Consider the following 15,950-nt stretch of genomic DNA (forward strand, 5'->3'; position numbering starts at 1 on the left):
CTATACTTTTGTTCAAGTGAATATTATGTAAAAACATTCATGTATAAATGTATGCGGAAGTAGAATGTATCGAATATAATTTCTTGTGAATAATCATTTGGCTGATATACATTATCAAAGAGCAGATTACTAGATTGTGTCTCTGTGGAGATTTTCTAATGGAATTAAGTAATTGAATGGAAAGAGTATTGAATAAAGAGTCTCATAAAGTACTTGGCCACAGTCCCTTGTATATAGTACTTAACTATCAGTCCAGATTCTGCCACTACCTGATGAATGTTTTTTTAGTGGTCATTTGACCTTTCTGCCTATTTCTGGCTCTATTAAATGAGTAACTATAAATGTATAGATAAATGCCCAAGTTCTGGATTCAGATAAACCTGTGATCAAATTACAGCTCTGCCTGTAAGCTTTCTTAACTCTTAACTCTTCTGCCAAAGTTCCCTCACCTGTAAATATAATAACATTAATGGTATCTATGGTATAGAGTTTTTGAGGATTAACAAGATGATACCTGTCAAGCACAGAGATTGGCATATAGAAAAGTTTCAAAGGTTCCTCTTTTAGATTCCCAAGTCACTTTCAGCTCTAGATTTCTTTTTTATTTAATACCCTATTTCTATAAATTTGTTTATTGAAGTGTTTTTAAGGTGCTCTTAGCATTTCTTTAAATTTTATAATTTTATAATTTAGTTTAGAAGTGGAATTAACCCAAGCAGATACTTGGGTGCTGAAGTGCTTGTTTAATGATTCTTCAACAGGAGTTTCTGAATCCAGCACATTGTCTTGCTAACAGCTCCAACTGAAGATGACAATTTTTAAATTTGTGTTCTACTTTATTTTTTTATATCAAGTGCACAAAATTGAATTAATCATACAAATTGGGTCATGAAACACTATTATGTCACATGCATAATCCCATTTTGCTTATTAATATTTGTTTGTTTGTTATAACAAACACCCTTGGTCCCATCTAACCCAAAAACTAGAACATGATTTACATCTACTTATATTTACATCTACTTGTATGCATCTCCCCTGTCCAATACCTTGATTCTCTTACCAAAGGTAACTGTAAAAATGTTTATCATTTTCATTAAATTTTTTTAAAATTCAGTTTTATTGAGATATATTCAGTACCATACAGTTATGCACGGTATACATTGTTCACAGTACCATCATATAGTTGTGCATTCATTACCACAATCAATTTTTGAACATTTTCATTACTCCAAAAAAAAAGAATAAAAATAGTAAAAAAAATAATACCCCAAATATCCCATACCCCTCATCCTCCCCTATTATTCATTTAATTTTTGTCCCCATTTTTCTACTCATCTGTCCATACACTGGATAAAGGGAGTGTGAGTTACAGGGTTTTCACAATCACACAGTCACACTGTGTAAGCTATACAGTTATACAGTCGTCTTCAAGAATCAGGGCTTCTGGGTTGCAGTTCAACAGTTTCAGGTATTTCCTTCTAGCTATTCCAATACAATAAAAACTAAAAAGGGATATCTATATAATGCATAAGAATAACCTCTAGAATGACCTCTCGACTCCATTTGAAATCTCTCAGCCACAGAAACTTTATTTTGTTTCACTTCTCTTACACCTTTTTGTCCAGAAGGCTTTCTCAATCCCATGATGCCAGGCCCAGGTTCATCCCTGGAAGTCATGTCCCATGTAGGGGGGAGGGCAGTGAGTTTACCTGCGCAGTTGGCTTAGAGAGATAGGCCACATCTGAGCAACAGAACAGTTTCTCTGGGGGTGACTCTTAGTCATAATTATAAGTAGACTTAGCCTCTCCTTTGTAGTAACAGGCTTAATAAGGGTAAGCCTCAAGATCGCGGGCTTGGCTTTCTAAATTGGTAGCTCCAGTGCTTGTTAGAATTTCAGTAATTCCTTAGGTGGCAAAGTTTAATATTTCCACAGTTTTCCCCAGTCCCTCAAGGAGGCTGTTCTGGTTTGCTAATGCTGCCCTTTTGCAAACACCAGAAATGGATTGGCTTTTATAAAAGGGGGATTTATTTGGTTATAAAATTACAGTCTTAAGGCCATAAAGTGTCCAAAGTAAGGCATCAACAAAGGGTACTATGCCAGTTTATATATATTATGTCCCCCAGAAAAAGCCATATTCCTTAATGCATTCTTGTGGGGGCAGAAATATTAGTGTGGATTGGGTTGGAACCTATTGGTTTGTGTCCATGGAGATGTGACCCACCCAACTGTAGGTGGTAACTCTGATTGGATAATTTCCGTGGAGGCATGGCCCCGCCCATTCAGCATGGGCCTTGTTTAGTTTACTGGAGCACTATATAAGCTCAGACAGAAGGAGCGAGCTTGTTACAGCCAAGAGGAACACTCTGAAGAATGCACAGAAGTTGAGAGAGTGAGCTGTAGCTGAGACAGACATTTTGAGGACAGCCATCGCAAGGTGATGCAGACATTTTGGAGAACTCCATTTTGAGAAGCAACCTGGAAGCAAGCCGACGCCAGCCATTTGCCTTCCCAGCTAACAGAGGTTTTCTGGATGCCAATGGCCATCCTCCAGTGGAGGTACCCTTTGTTGATGGACACTTTATGGCCTTAAGACTGTAACTGTGTAACCAAATAAACCCCCTTTATAAAAGCCAATCCATTTCTGATGTTTTGCATTCCGGTACCGTTAGCAAACTAGAATAGGTACCTTCACTGGAAAAAGACCAATGGCGTCTGGAAAACCTCTGTTAGCTGGGAAGGCATGTGGCTGGCATCTACTTGCTCCCAGGTTGCATTTCAAAATGGTGTCCTCCAAAATGTTGCTGTAGGGGTGTTTTGTCCTCTCTTAGCTCAGCTCCTCTTTAAAATGTCACTCTCAGTTGCTGTCAGATCCTTCTGTCTGTGAATTCCTTTATAAGACTCCAGTGATCCAATAAACACCCACCCTAAATGGATGGGGTAACACCTTCATGGAAATTATCAAATCAAACGTTTCACTCACAGTTCATTCAGTCACATTTCCACGGAAACACTCAATCGAAGGATTCTAGTCTAATCAACACTGATACATCTGTCCCCACACATTTGCATCAAAGAACATGGCATTTTGGGGGACATAATACATCCAAACCAGCACAGGGGTTTTGCAAATATATTTTTATTGTCTGCCCAAATTGCTTTGGGATGTGTCAGGGCCCCGCACTAACATGTACAAACCAACCAGATCTCACTCCCTATTCAAAGTTCCATGTAATTATGGTGTTTGAATAAATGGACCATACAAGTTAAAGTATATAGTGTGCTACAAAAAATATAGATTTTGCACCAAATAAACACCTCTTCCTTTGGCCTCACATAGAAGTTGAAGTTTTAAGACACCCTCAATATTGTCCTTTATGCTTTAGTCTGATTTGCCTTAGAACTAACCAGATAAGCTTCATTCATATCTCTAATTGAAGTCTGAACTTTTTCAGCTTTTTTGACAGTTGCTGTATGGGTTAATATTGACATTTGTACATGCTGAACTCTAGCTCTGAGTCTCAGGTATCGCACAGATACCTAAAGTTCCAGAGACCAACCAGGTTATACACAAAGAGATAAGCATCTCAGAATTTAGAGATAGCCATTACAACTCAGAAACTGATGCGACTGCTGTAAGAACTTACAATCTAGGGACCATTACAATAAGCGTTCCCCTGAAATGCTCTAAGATTCCATTCTCAGTTTGCACATTATAGTTATGTTGTATTAGTGAGGTGTTATAATGTTATTCATTTCATTTTTGGCTTATTTCACTGTCATCAAGGTCCATTCACCTAGCTGCATATCTTACAATGTCATTCCTTCTTGCAGCCACTCAGTATTCTATTTTATGCATACACCACAGTTCACCATTCCATTCATCAGTCAGTGTACCCTTAGGCCACCTCTGTTCATTGCAAATCGTGAATACTGCTGCCATAAACACCAGAGTGCAAATGTCCATTCATGTCCCTGCTCTCAATTCTTGCAAGTATATACCCAGTAATGAGATTGTAGGACCTTATGGCACCCACATACTTAGCTTCTTGTGGAACCATCATATTGCCCTCCAGATGGGCTGCACCATTCTACTTCACCACCAACATTGAATAGGTACTTCCCTCTCTCCATGTTTTCTCCAGCACCTATATCCTGCTGTTTATTCTTTTCCTTGAAATTTTATGGAGATGTAGTCACATACCAGGAAATCATCCAGTGTACAGTCAGTTGTTCACAGTATCATCATATAGTTGTGCATTCATCACCACAAAGAGCCCTTGAACACATTCATTACCAGAAAGAAAAGAAAAAATAATTAAAATAAGAATAATAAAAAAATAAAAATAAAATAAAATACAATAAAAAGGTCAGACAGCAGCACCATCATCAAGAATCCCATACACTTCCCTTATATCCCCCTCTTATAGACATTTAGCTTTGGTATATTGCCTTTGTTACAATTAATGGAAGCATATTACAGTGTATTGTTAACTATAGACTCTAGCTTCCATTGATTATATTTTCTCCCCAATGCCGTAGGTCCTTGCTGTGCATGCATCTTTATTGGACATTCATCTGTGACCCTAGGAATTTAACTTTTTGCAGAGATATGAATGCCCCCTTTTTCCTTGGAAACATTTTCTAATGGTCCTGGTCACTGCACTCCAGCAGCAGTCCCTTGCCCCAGGCAGCCACAACTTGATTGGTCTCCCACAGCATTCTATAGGAGAGCTCTGTGAGCTGCCTTCTACAAGTAGGGAAGTTCTGAGGTTGTGAGCCTGTGATGAGTATACTGGTTTAGTACCACATTGAGTTAGCTAGACAAAGGAGTGTGAGAAGGATTGTCCAAATGAGAGCAAATATAGAGGCCCAGGAGGTGGGAGAGTGTATGGTAACTAGGAAGAACAGAATATATCACACTCAACCTGTGCTGTAGAGAATGTGGATATGTTGTGGCAGGGAGGAAGGGGCTTTGGGTAAGTGTTACGGCAGCCAAAGAAGTAAGCAGGACCCAGACCATGGAGGGCTTTGTATTTATATTAAGAAAGTTAGATTCTATCTTAAATAAAGTGGGAATCTTTGAAGAGTTTTAAACAGAGTAGTGTGTGTGTATGTATGTGTGTGTGTGTTTATATGTGTGTGTGTGTATCTTTTATTAGAAAAGTTGTGGGTAGTAGGCAATCATGCATAAAATACAGGATTCCCATATACCACACCTGCATTGGTGTGGAACATTTGTTACAATTAATGAAAACACATTTTATATGATTGTATGGTTCAACCTAGGGTTCATTGTGTTGTGCAATTCATTGATTTTTTTTTAACTTTTATTCTTGTACCATATATGCAACCCCAAATTCCCCCTTTTAATCACATTCAAATATATAATTCATTGCTGTTCATTATGTTCACAATGGTCTGCTACCATCACCACCATCCATTATCAAAACTTTTACATTGTCTCAAACAGAACCTCTGTATATTTTCAGCCTTAACTCCCTATTTTCTACCCCCACTCCATCCCCTGGTAACCTCTGTTCTAAATTCTGACTCCATAAGTTAGCTTATTCTAATTGTTTAATATCGGTGAAATTATACAATATTTATCCTTTTTTCTGGCTTATTTTACTCAACTTGATGTCTTCAGTGTTCATCCATGTTGTCTCATGTATCAGAACATTATTCCTTTTTATGGCTGATATTCTAGTGTATGTAAATACCGCATTTTGTTTATCCATTCATTGGTTGATGGCCACTTGGACTGCTTCCATCTTTGGGCAGTTGTGAAAAATACTGTTATGATCATCAATTTTCAAGTATCTGTTTGAGTACCTGCTTTCAATTCTTTTGGGTATATTAGTAGAATGGGATTTCTGGATCATATGGTAATTCTTTACTTAACTATCTGAGGAAATTCCAAATTGTCTTCCACAGTGGCCGCACCATTTTACATTCCCACCAACAATGAATGAGTGTTCTATTTCTCCATATCCTGTCCACCACTTTTAATTTTCCATTTTTTATTAGTAGCCGTGCTAGAGAGCGTGAAATGGTATCTTGTTTTGGTTTTGATTTGCATTTCCCTAATGGCTAATGATGTTGATCATCTTTTCATTTGCTTTTTGGCCATTTGTATATCTTCTTTGGAGAAAGGTCTATTCAAGTCTTTTACTCATTTTTAAATTGGGTTCTTTGATATTTTTGTTGTTGAGCTGAAAGATTTCTTTATGTATTCTAGACATTGAACACTCATTGTTTATTCGATTTCCAAATATTTTCTCTCATAGTGTAGGTTGTCATTTTACTTTTCATGAAAAAGTCCTTTGAGGTACAAAATTTCTTAATTTTGATGAGGACCCCCTTTTTTTAAAATTCTTTTCTTCCTTCTGCTTTAGTTGTAAAGTCTGAGAAGCCATTGCCTAACACAAGGTCCTGAAGATGCTTCTCTACATTTTCTTCTAGGAGTTTGAGATTTCTGCTCATATATTTAGGTCTTTGATCCATTGTGAGTTGATTTTTTTTTATATGGTGTGAGGTAGGAGTCCTCCATTCTTTAAAAGTAGAGATCCAGTATTCCCAGCAGAGACTATTCTTTCTGAATTGAGTGGTCCTTGCCTTCTTGTCAGTCAGTTGTCATAAACATGAGGGTTGATTTCTGAGCTCTCAATTCGATTCCATTGGGCTGCATGACTGTTCTTGTGCCAGTACCATGCTGTTTTGATTACTGTGGCTTTGTAATAAGTTTCATGATCATGAAGTGCATGTCTTCCAACTTAATTCTTCTTTTTCAAGATGGCTTTGGGTGTTTAGAGCCCCCTACTCTTTCATATACATTTGATATTCGGAGTTTCCGTTTCTACAAAGAAAGTTGTTGGAATTTTGATTGGGATCGCATTGAATCTGTAAATCACTTTGGGTAGAATTGACATCTTACAAATATTTAGTCTTCCAGTCCGTGACCACAGAATGGCCTTCCGTTTGTCCTCTATCTTTTTTTCTTTGTCAGTCTAGCTAAATGTTAGTTTTATTGGTCTGGATATCTATTCCAATTGACTCTGGAAATGATTCAAATATTGAGCCCACAAGACTTGATAAAGCCTAGATGTAAAGTATGAGAACGGAGGATTAAAAATGAATACAAGATTTCTAGGCCTAAGTACCTGGATGACTGGAGTTGCCATTTTCCGAATCAAGAAAGATCACTTAAATGGCTCTCCTAGTAGCTAGGGGACAATGAAGATAGAGGAGAGTTGTTGAAATACTGATTTAGAGATGTAGCAGTCAGAATGGAGAGAAAAGGATGACTCAGGATTTCTACCAATTAGTGACATACCGATCAAGTCTGTACTATAAATCTTTAAGATTAATTTCAACTAGACTCACTTCTTTAACCATCCATCCATCCGTCCATCCATCCACCCATCCTTTCTTCATTCATTCATGTTTTCAATTATATAGTCAACATTTATTAAGCTCCTGCTGTATTGTAGGTACTAATTTTAGGAACAAGGGATAAAAAGATGAATAACATGGCCTCTTCTCTTATGAATCTCATAGGTGAAATGTGCTGTAATGGAAGTATAATCAAAGTAGGAGCTTGGTGGAGACAGTCTTTGCAGGGAATATATGTATGGAAGGGAGGATGGTTGCTGAAGCTTTCAAAGATAAGTTTGAAAATTGTATATGAGTTTCTCATTGGAAGTGCAATAGCATATGCCCAGAAGTGAGAACGTGCATGATGTGTTCTGGATATTGAGAATAGGTAACTGCTTCACAAATTTTAATATGCATCTGAATTATGGGGGGTGGGGGGTGGGCTGTGGCTATAAGACAGGTTCTGATTTAGCAGGTCTGGAGTGTTGCCTGAGATTCAGCACTTCTATGAAGTACACAGGTGATCCTGTTACAGCTAGTCCAGGAATCACACTTTGATTAATATGAGACTAAGCAGCAACTGGAATATTCAGTTGAAGGGAAATGGTAGAAAGATTGTATTAGTTTTTCCGTTTTTCCTATTCCTAATTTATTTTTTCAAATACTTATAGTGGGACTTTTGTGTGTGTAATTTTGTGGGATGTATTTATAGGTTAATGAATAAGAGCATAAATTCTGGAGTCTGGCTACATGGGTTTGAATCACAGACTTCATGACTTATCTGTGTGACCTTGGGAAGTTACTTAGCTTCTCCATATCTCAGTTTTCTTTTTTATAAAGTGAATAGTATAATTGTACCTACCGCATTGGAATATTTTGAAGATTACACTAGGTAATGCATGGAAAGCAATTAGAGTAAAATGTTAGCTTTTAGTATTACTATATCAAAAAAGAGACTTCTTACCTTGTATTAGTTAACTTAAGGTAGTTTTCTTTTTTCCTGTATTGATCTATCTTCTCTTTTTCCTGATACCACTTATAATCAAAATTATTTGTGAGCTAGCTGACTGTCTGTGCCATAGAAAAGGGTAAAGCTAATTGGTTCATATGGGATTGAAACCTGTGACCTTTGATTTCGTAACACCCTGCTCTTAACTAGCTAAATGCTCAATGACTGCTTATTCTTATCTCAGAGTAATGGCTTATCTTTTTCATGCAGAAGCGCCCTGTTTATTGCCTTGGAGGTATATTTTTCATTAAAGGACAGAAACAAACCTAAGCCTTAAATTTACTCTTGATTCTGCCTGTGTGTGTCTTCCTGATCCCATCTTACTTTTTTCCTTGAAGATATCTAACCACCATCTTGGATTTTGTGTTTATTTAATTCTCACCTATTAAAACTATGTTTTCTTAAATGATATATTGATTAGTATTGCTTTTATGTTAAAGTTGAAAACTGTCATCCTCTATGTATCTGCAAGTAGGTTTTTTTCCATGAAGTTTATGTTTGTAAGATAATTAATTGTTGCTGAATGTAGGTATAATTGTTTTCTTCTACTTTGCAGCAATCTATTATATGAATAAACTGCAATTTATTTACCCATTCTTTTGTCAGTGAACAATTGGAATTTTTGTGCTACAGGAACTTTTACACAGTATTAGGAAATTTGTTGTACATATCTCCTGATACACATTTGCAAAATTTTCTCTAAGAATTTATTGCTAAGAGTGAAATTGGCCATACATACAAATGTCCAGGCTTACAGGAAAATGCCAAATTGTTTTCCAAAGTGACTGTACCAAATTATAGCCTTCTTGGCTGCATTCTTAGAGGGGATAAAATTGTATCTCTTTGATTTCTAATGAACTTGAGCGTCTTACGTTTATATTTGAAAACTTTATATCCTGTGCCCATTTTTTCTGTTAGATGTTTGCCTTTTGTTGACGTTCTTTATTCAGAATATTAATCTTTCTTTTTTGGGAGTTATTGTATTATTTAACATAATTTCCTAAATCTTAGTGGTTTAAAATAATTTATTTTTTATTTACATAACAGTCCAATGTAGGTATTACTTGGTGTCCTAGTTTGCTAATGCTGGAGAATGCAAAACACCAGAGATGGATAGGCTTTTATAAAATGGGGGTTTATTTCACTACACAGTTACAGTCTTAAGGCCATAAAGTGTCCAAGGTAACACATCAGTAATCAGGTACCTTCACTGGAAGATGGCAAATGGCATCCAGAGAACCTCTGTTAGCTGGGAAGGCACGTGGCTGGCATCTGCTCCAAAGTTCTGGTTTCAAAATGGCTTTCTCCCAGGACATTCCTCTCAAGCAAGCTTGCTCTTCTTCAAAACGTCACTCACAGCTGCACTCCATTCAGTCTCTTTGAGTCAGCATGTTTTATATGGCTCCACTGATCAAGGCCCACCCCGAATGGGTGGGGCCATACCTCCATGGGAGTATCCCACCAGAGTCACCTCCCACAGCTGGGTGGGGCACATCTCCATGCAAACAACCTAATCCAAACATTCCAACTTAATCCCCACTATTCTGTCTGCCCCACAAGATTGCACCAAAGAATATGGCTTTTTCTGGGGGACATAATACATTCAAACTGGCACATTCCACCCCCTGAACCCCAGAAAAACATATTCTTTCCAAATACAAAATACATTCATCCCACAATACCACAGAAACTTAAATCATTTCAGTAACAATAGTTAAGTACAAAATCCCATCAAACTCAAATATAGGCGTGGTCAGTCCTAAGGCAAACTTTTCCTTTAGCTTGGATCTGTGGACTTAGAACAAGTTATATGCTTCCAATATACAAAGGAGGGACATTCATAGGATAAACATTTCCATTGCCATAAGGAGAAACAGTAAGGAAAACAGGGTTAACAGGACCAAAACAGTTCTTAAAACCTGCAGGACAAACTTCATTAGATTTCAAAGTCTGAGAGTCATTAACAGAACAACGTTGCATCCTTGGGGCTTGAGAGAGTGGGAGCCTAACCCTTCCTAAGGGCCTTTTTGGCAGCCCTTTCCTCTCCAAACGCTTAGGTGAGTGCTCCAACATACCCACACATTGGGGAGACCACCTTCTCGGCCCCACCCTCCTCAAACATCGGGGCTGCTCTCGGATTCCCTTCCATCTCCGGGGCACACGCTCAACCCCTTCAGAACAGTGTGGTGGCAGCCAGGCTCTCCCCAATTCCTTGGAAATGTGCTCCACCCTCTTTGGGACCTGAGGTGGCAAAACTCTTCCAGAGCATCGAGGCGGAAAGCCCGCCCTCGACCTCCAGGGCAAACTCACCCTTTCCATGCATGTGGGCTGCTCCGCTCTCCCAGCCCAAGACCTCCTGACTCCAGACCTCAACCTCCATGGCTCTGTCTTTGAAGAGATTTTTCCTTTAATTTTTTCCTTGTCTGTCTCCTCCAGTCCAGACCGGCAATGGCTCTGTCTATAAAGATCTCGCAAAAATTCTGTTGGCTTTGCATGAAGCACGCAGGGGTCAAAGCCATCAGACAATAGGACTTTCCACAAATCCTTTCTGGATAATTCCATCTCCAATCTTGGCTTGTAGTGAAATGGTGGCTGGGTTCCATGTTTGGTTACATCCTCACGTTGGGCTGTAGCTTCTGGGATTCCACCCCCTGGAAGCTCGTAATTTTCCAAGCCATCAGCTTCTGGTTTCTTTGAACCCAAGAGTTCAGTTCTAAGTTTATCTCTTTCTGCTCGCATTTTACTATAAGCTTCACTGGAGGATGGCAAATGGCATCCAGAGAACCTCTGTTAGCTGGGAAGGCACGTGGCTGGCATCTGCTCCAAAGTTCTGGTTTCAAAATGGCTTTCTCCCAGGACATTCCTCTCAAGCAAGCTTGCTCTTCTTCAAAACGTCACTCACAGCTGCACTCCATTCAGTCTCTTTGAGTCAGCATGTTTTATATGGCTCCACTGATCAAGGCCCACCCCGAATGGGTGGGGCCATACCTCCATGGGAGTATCCCACCAGAGTCACCTCCCACAGCTGGGTGGGGCACATCTCCATGCAAACAACCTAATCCAAACATTCCAACTTAATCCCCACTATTCTGTCTGCCCCACAAGATTGCACCAAAGAATATGGCTTTTTCTGGGGGACATAATACATTCAAACCGGCACACTTGGGCATCAAACTTCTAAGCAGTAATTTAGACCCCTAGGCTTCTTTCAGCTTCTGGAACCACTGTCTTGAAATGTGGCTCCCAAAGTTGTCATGGGGGTCATTTCTTCTCCAGCCAAGCTAGAAGAGGTAAAAAAAAAAAAAACCTAAGGGAGAAAAAGGCCTAGAAATTCATATTTGGGTGGTTTTTACAGATCAGACCTTGAAGCGGGACACATCACTGTGTTCCTTTGGCCAGAACTCGGTTATTTGTTTACATGTTACATCATTACAAAAAAAGGGAAATTTGTGCCGAACAAGAAGAGGAAATGAATTTAGAGATCAGCTAGGAGTCTCAGATATTGGTTATAAGTGTTACAGTTATTCCTCTGTGTGGCTTTTTAGTCTATGGTATCTTTTGAGGAAAAAAAAAAGAAGTTATTAATTTCAATGTAGTTGAATCACTCAAACTTTTCTCTTGAAATTGATGTTCATTGTATCTTGTTTTAGAAATCATACCTTATTCTGAAATCATAAAGATATTTTTCTGTATTTTCATTTAAATTGTTATAGTTTTGATTTCCACATATAAGTCATTAAACAATGTGGAATTGATTTTTGTGTTTTGGGTAAGAACGGAATTCAGTGTAACTGTTTTCATCTGGATATCTGTTTCTCTCAGCACTATTTATTCTTTTCCTCATTGGTCTACACTTCTACTTCTGACATTTATTATTGCTTATATGTAGGGTCCATATTTATATAGATTCATTTTTAGGCTCTGTTTTCAGTAGCATTGTGTGTTTTTTTCTGATTATCTAAAAACATCACTGCATTTATTACTGTAGCTTTATAGTAATTTTCATAACTATGACAAGTCTTTGTTCACCTTATTCTTCTTCAGTAGTGTTTTTTTTTTTATTTTGAAATACATTCAAACTTACAGGAACAGTTGCAAAAACCATACAAACCCCATACACAGAACTCCAGCATACCCCTCCCCCCCAATACCCCGATCCACCAACTTTAACATCCTGTCATACCACCATTTCTTTCTTTCCCTCCCTGTCAGCCATCATCTATTGCTCTGCCTTCTGAACATATGAGAGCAAGCTTCAAACATCCTTGAACAAACAATATAATTCACATATACAATTCCCATGAACAAGAACATTCTTTTATGCAATCCCACTAAGCGCAGCTAAGAAGTTCAAGAAATTAAGCATTGATACAAAGCTTACTTTCTGTATTTCCTTTTTTTTTTTTCCTTATGTCTCAACTGTGTCCCTTTGAGCCCCCTCTCCTCCATCTTCAGATCCCATCCAGGATCATCCTTGGCATTTAATTGTCTTTATCTACTTAGACTGCCATTTTGTTTTTTTTTCCCCAATTCTGGGAACATATATACAGCCTAAATCTTCCCATTCCAACCCCTCCCTAGCATTCCATTAGTGGGATTAATCACATTTAGAATGTTGCAATGGTGTCACCTTCCCACCATCCATTACTAGAAATTTCCCTTCACCCCAAACAGAAACCCTACACTCATTTCTTAACTCCCCATTGCCCCTTCCCCAACTTCTTGTAACCCATACTCCACTTTTCATCTCTATGGTCATTTTCTCTGATACTTTCTTTGTGTTTACCATGGCTTTTAAATTTAACCTATTAAATCTATAACAGTCTTGTTTTTCTTTGATACCAGCTTAACTTCAACAGGACATGTAAACTATGTTCCTATACTCCTCCATTCCCCCACCATTATGTAGTTCTTGTCATAAATTACATATTTTACATTGAGTCCAAAACCACTGATTTACTGAGGCTTGTTTTATGTCCCAGCACATGGTCTATTCTGGAGAAAGATCCGCGATCACTAGAGAAGATTGTGTGTCCCAGTGATTTGGGATGTAAGGTTCTATATGTGTCTGTTAAATTTCTCTGTATCTCTCTCTCCTTTCTTTGTTTCTCTGTCAGTTGGGCTCCCTTTAGTATCTGAAGTAGGGCAGGTCTTTTATTAGCAAAATCTCTCAGCATTTGTTTGTCTGTGAAAAATGTAAGCTCTCCCTCAAATTTGAAGGAGAGTTTTGCTGGATAAAGTATTCTTGGTTGGAAATTTTTCCCTCTCAGAATTTTAAATATGTCATGCCACTGCCTTCTCGCCTCCATGGTGGCTGCTGAGTAGTCAGTACTTAGTGTTATGTTGTTTCCTTTGTATGTGGTGAATTGCTTTTCTCTTGCTGCTTTCAGAGCTTGCTCCTTCTCTTCAGTATTTGACAGTCTGATCAGAGTATGTCTTGGAGTGGGTTTATTTGTATATATTCTATTTGGAGTTCACTGGGCATTTATGTTTTGTGTATTTATATTGTGTAGAAGGTTTGGGAAGTCTTCCCCAACAATTTCTTTGAATACTCTTTCTAGACCTTTACCCTTCTCTTCCCCTTCTGGGACACCAATGAATCTTAAATTTGGATGTTTTATTTTGGCTATCATATCCCTGAGGCCCATTTCAATTTTTTCGATTTTTTCCCCCATTCTTTCTTTTGTTCTTTCATTTTCCGTTCTGTGGTCCTCTAGGATGCTGAGTCGTTGTTCACCTTCCTCTAATCTTGTATTATGAGTATCCAGAGTCTTTTTAATTTGGCCAACAGTTTCTTTTATTTCCATAAGTTCTTCTATTTTTTTTTACTCTTGCAATTTCTTCTTTATGCTCTTCTAGGGTCTTCTTTATGTCCTTTATATCCTGTGCCATGCTCTTCTTCATGTCTTTTATATCCTGTGCCATGCTCTTGTTGTTTGACTTTAGTTCTTTGATTAATTGCACCTAGTACTGTGTCTCTTCTGATCTTTTGATTTGGGTGTTTGGGATTGGGTTCTCCATATCGTCTGGTTTTATCATATGCTTTAAGATTTTCTGTTGTTTTTGGCCTCTTGGCATTTGCTTTACTTGATAGGGTTCTTTCAGGATATAAAAAAGACCAATCTCTAATTTGTCAGAGCTGCAGCTTGGTGGCATACACTTTCTCTAACGAGCAGATGGTGTCCTCAAGTCACCTATTCCCCTCAAGTCAGTTCTCCCCAACTTTGTCTTTGTGGTGTGTAGGGATCTGATTCTTCTGGGGTTCAGTTGGTGCACTAAGTTTAGGTATGTTGTTGGTGCTGTCTACCCTGAATGTGGGGCATGTGTCTGAGTGCTTAGGGAGGCAGGGCGGCTTTAATAATCATACTTCCCAGGTGTTCCTGGAGATTTAAGGCTGTTGTAAGAGTCTAAGCTTTCATTTCAGTCTTGCCACAGATTGTCTCTGCCGCTGACCTACAAGTCCTTGGTATTGGTGTAGGGTCCCTGGGATTTCCAAGTGGGCACCCCTCCTCAGCCGTGCTCTTCCAGGACCTCTGCTGAGTGAAGGTTTTGTCACATCACAAGTGCGCGCCGGCCGTCCAGGGAAGCCCTGGGCTGCCGGGCCGTGCAGCGGCCTTCCCATCCTGCTTGAAAAGATGGTTGAATGGGTCGTGTTAATATCCCCCTCTTTACACAGCTCTGCCTTCCCAGCTCTGGAACAATTAGTTGTGGGTGCACTAAAGGCCACTGTCCACGGCCGATACTGTGGTGTGTGCGCGGTGCTGCGAGAAACACTCCCCGTCACACTGGGACCCTTGGCGCAGCTCTGAGTTATGGTTCCAGCCCCGGGCAGGAGGGTCCCCAGCCCACCGGGAAGATGGCAGCAAGGGGCACGGTTTCTTTCTCCTTTTGTCTCCCCTCTGCCCCCTTGGTTCCAAGATAATCAGCAGAGGGCTATCCTCCACACCAGACACCGAGACGTTGGCCTAGCCCGCTCCTGCCGTGTTTCCCTGCACGGTTCTCACCATCGTAACCTCAGCCGCTCCCGGGTTTTTTGTTTTTTTTTTTAAAAAGAACTAGTCCATCTCGAAACACTAACCCGTGGTTTCCCCCCACCGCAGTGCGGCCACCGGACTTTCAGCTGGCTGACTCACTCGTTTTAGAATGCAGACTCCCGGTTTCATCAAATGCACAGTCCCTATGGATTTAGCAGACCTTGTCTGGCTGGTACATAGCTGGAACTGGTGTTCTGGGTCACTTTCTGGCTTTTATCTAGTATTTTTCACGGAGGCGTTTTTTTGCCCTGTCTCACCTAGCCACCGTCTTAGGTTCTCTTCAGTAGTGTTTTGAATATTGTTGACCCTTTACCCTTCATTATAATATTGTAACCAACTATCAGTCTCCCTGGAAAATCCTGTGGGGATTAACTTGAGGAAAATTGATGTCTTTACTATTTTAAGTCTTCCTATCCATGAACATAGCATGTCTTCCTTAATTTATGTTTTATTACTGTGTATAAAGTTTTTTAGTTTTATCCATAGAAGTCTTCAATGTATTTTTTTAAAAATTCTGAGGAGCTTACAT

The 15,950-nt window shown here is 39.2% G+C and overlaps 1 protein-coding gene across 1 annotated transcript in view; it reads left to right on the forward strand.

Annotated features, from left to right (window-relative positions):
* CNTLN (centlein) overlaps nucleotides 1-15,950 on the forward strand; it is a 421,047-nt gene that overhangs the window by 175,152 nt on the left and 229,945 nt on the right.

This window comes from Choloepus didactylus, chromosome 10 (genome assembly GCF_015220235.1).
Source record: "Choloepus didactylus isolate mChoDid1 chromosome 10, mChoDid1.pri, whole genome shotgun sequence".
Lineage (NCBI taxonomy): Eukaryota > Metazoa > Chordata > Mammalia > Pilosa > Megalonychidae > Choloepus > Choloepus didactylus.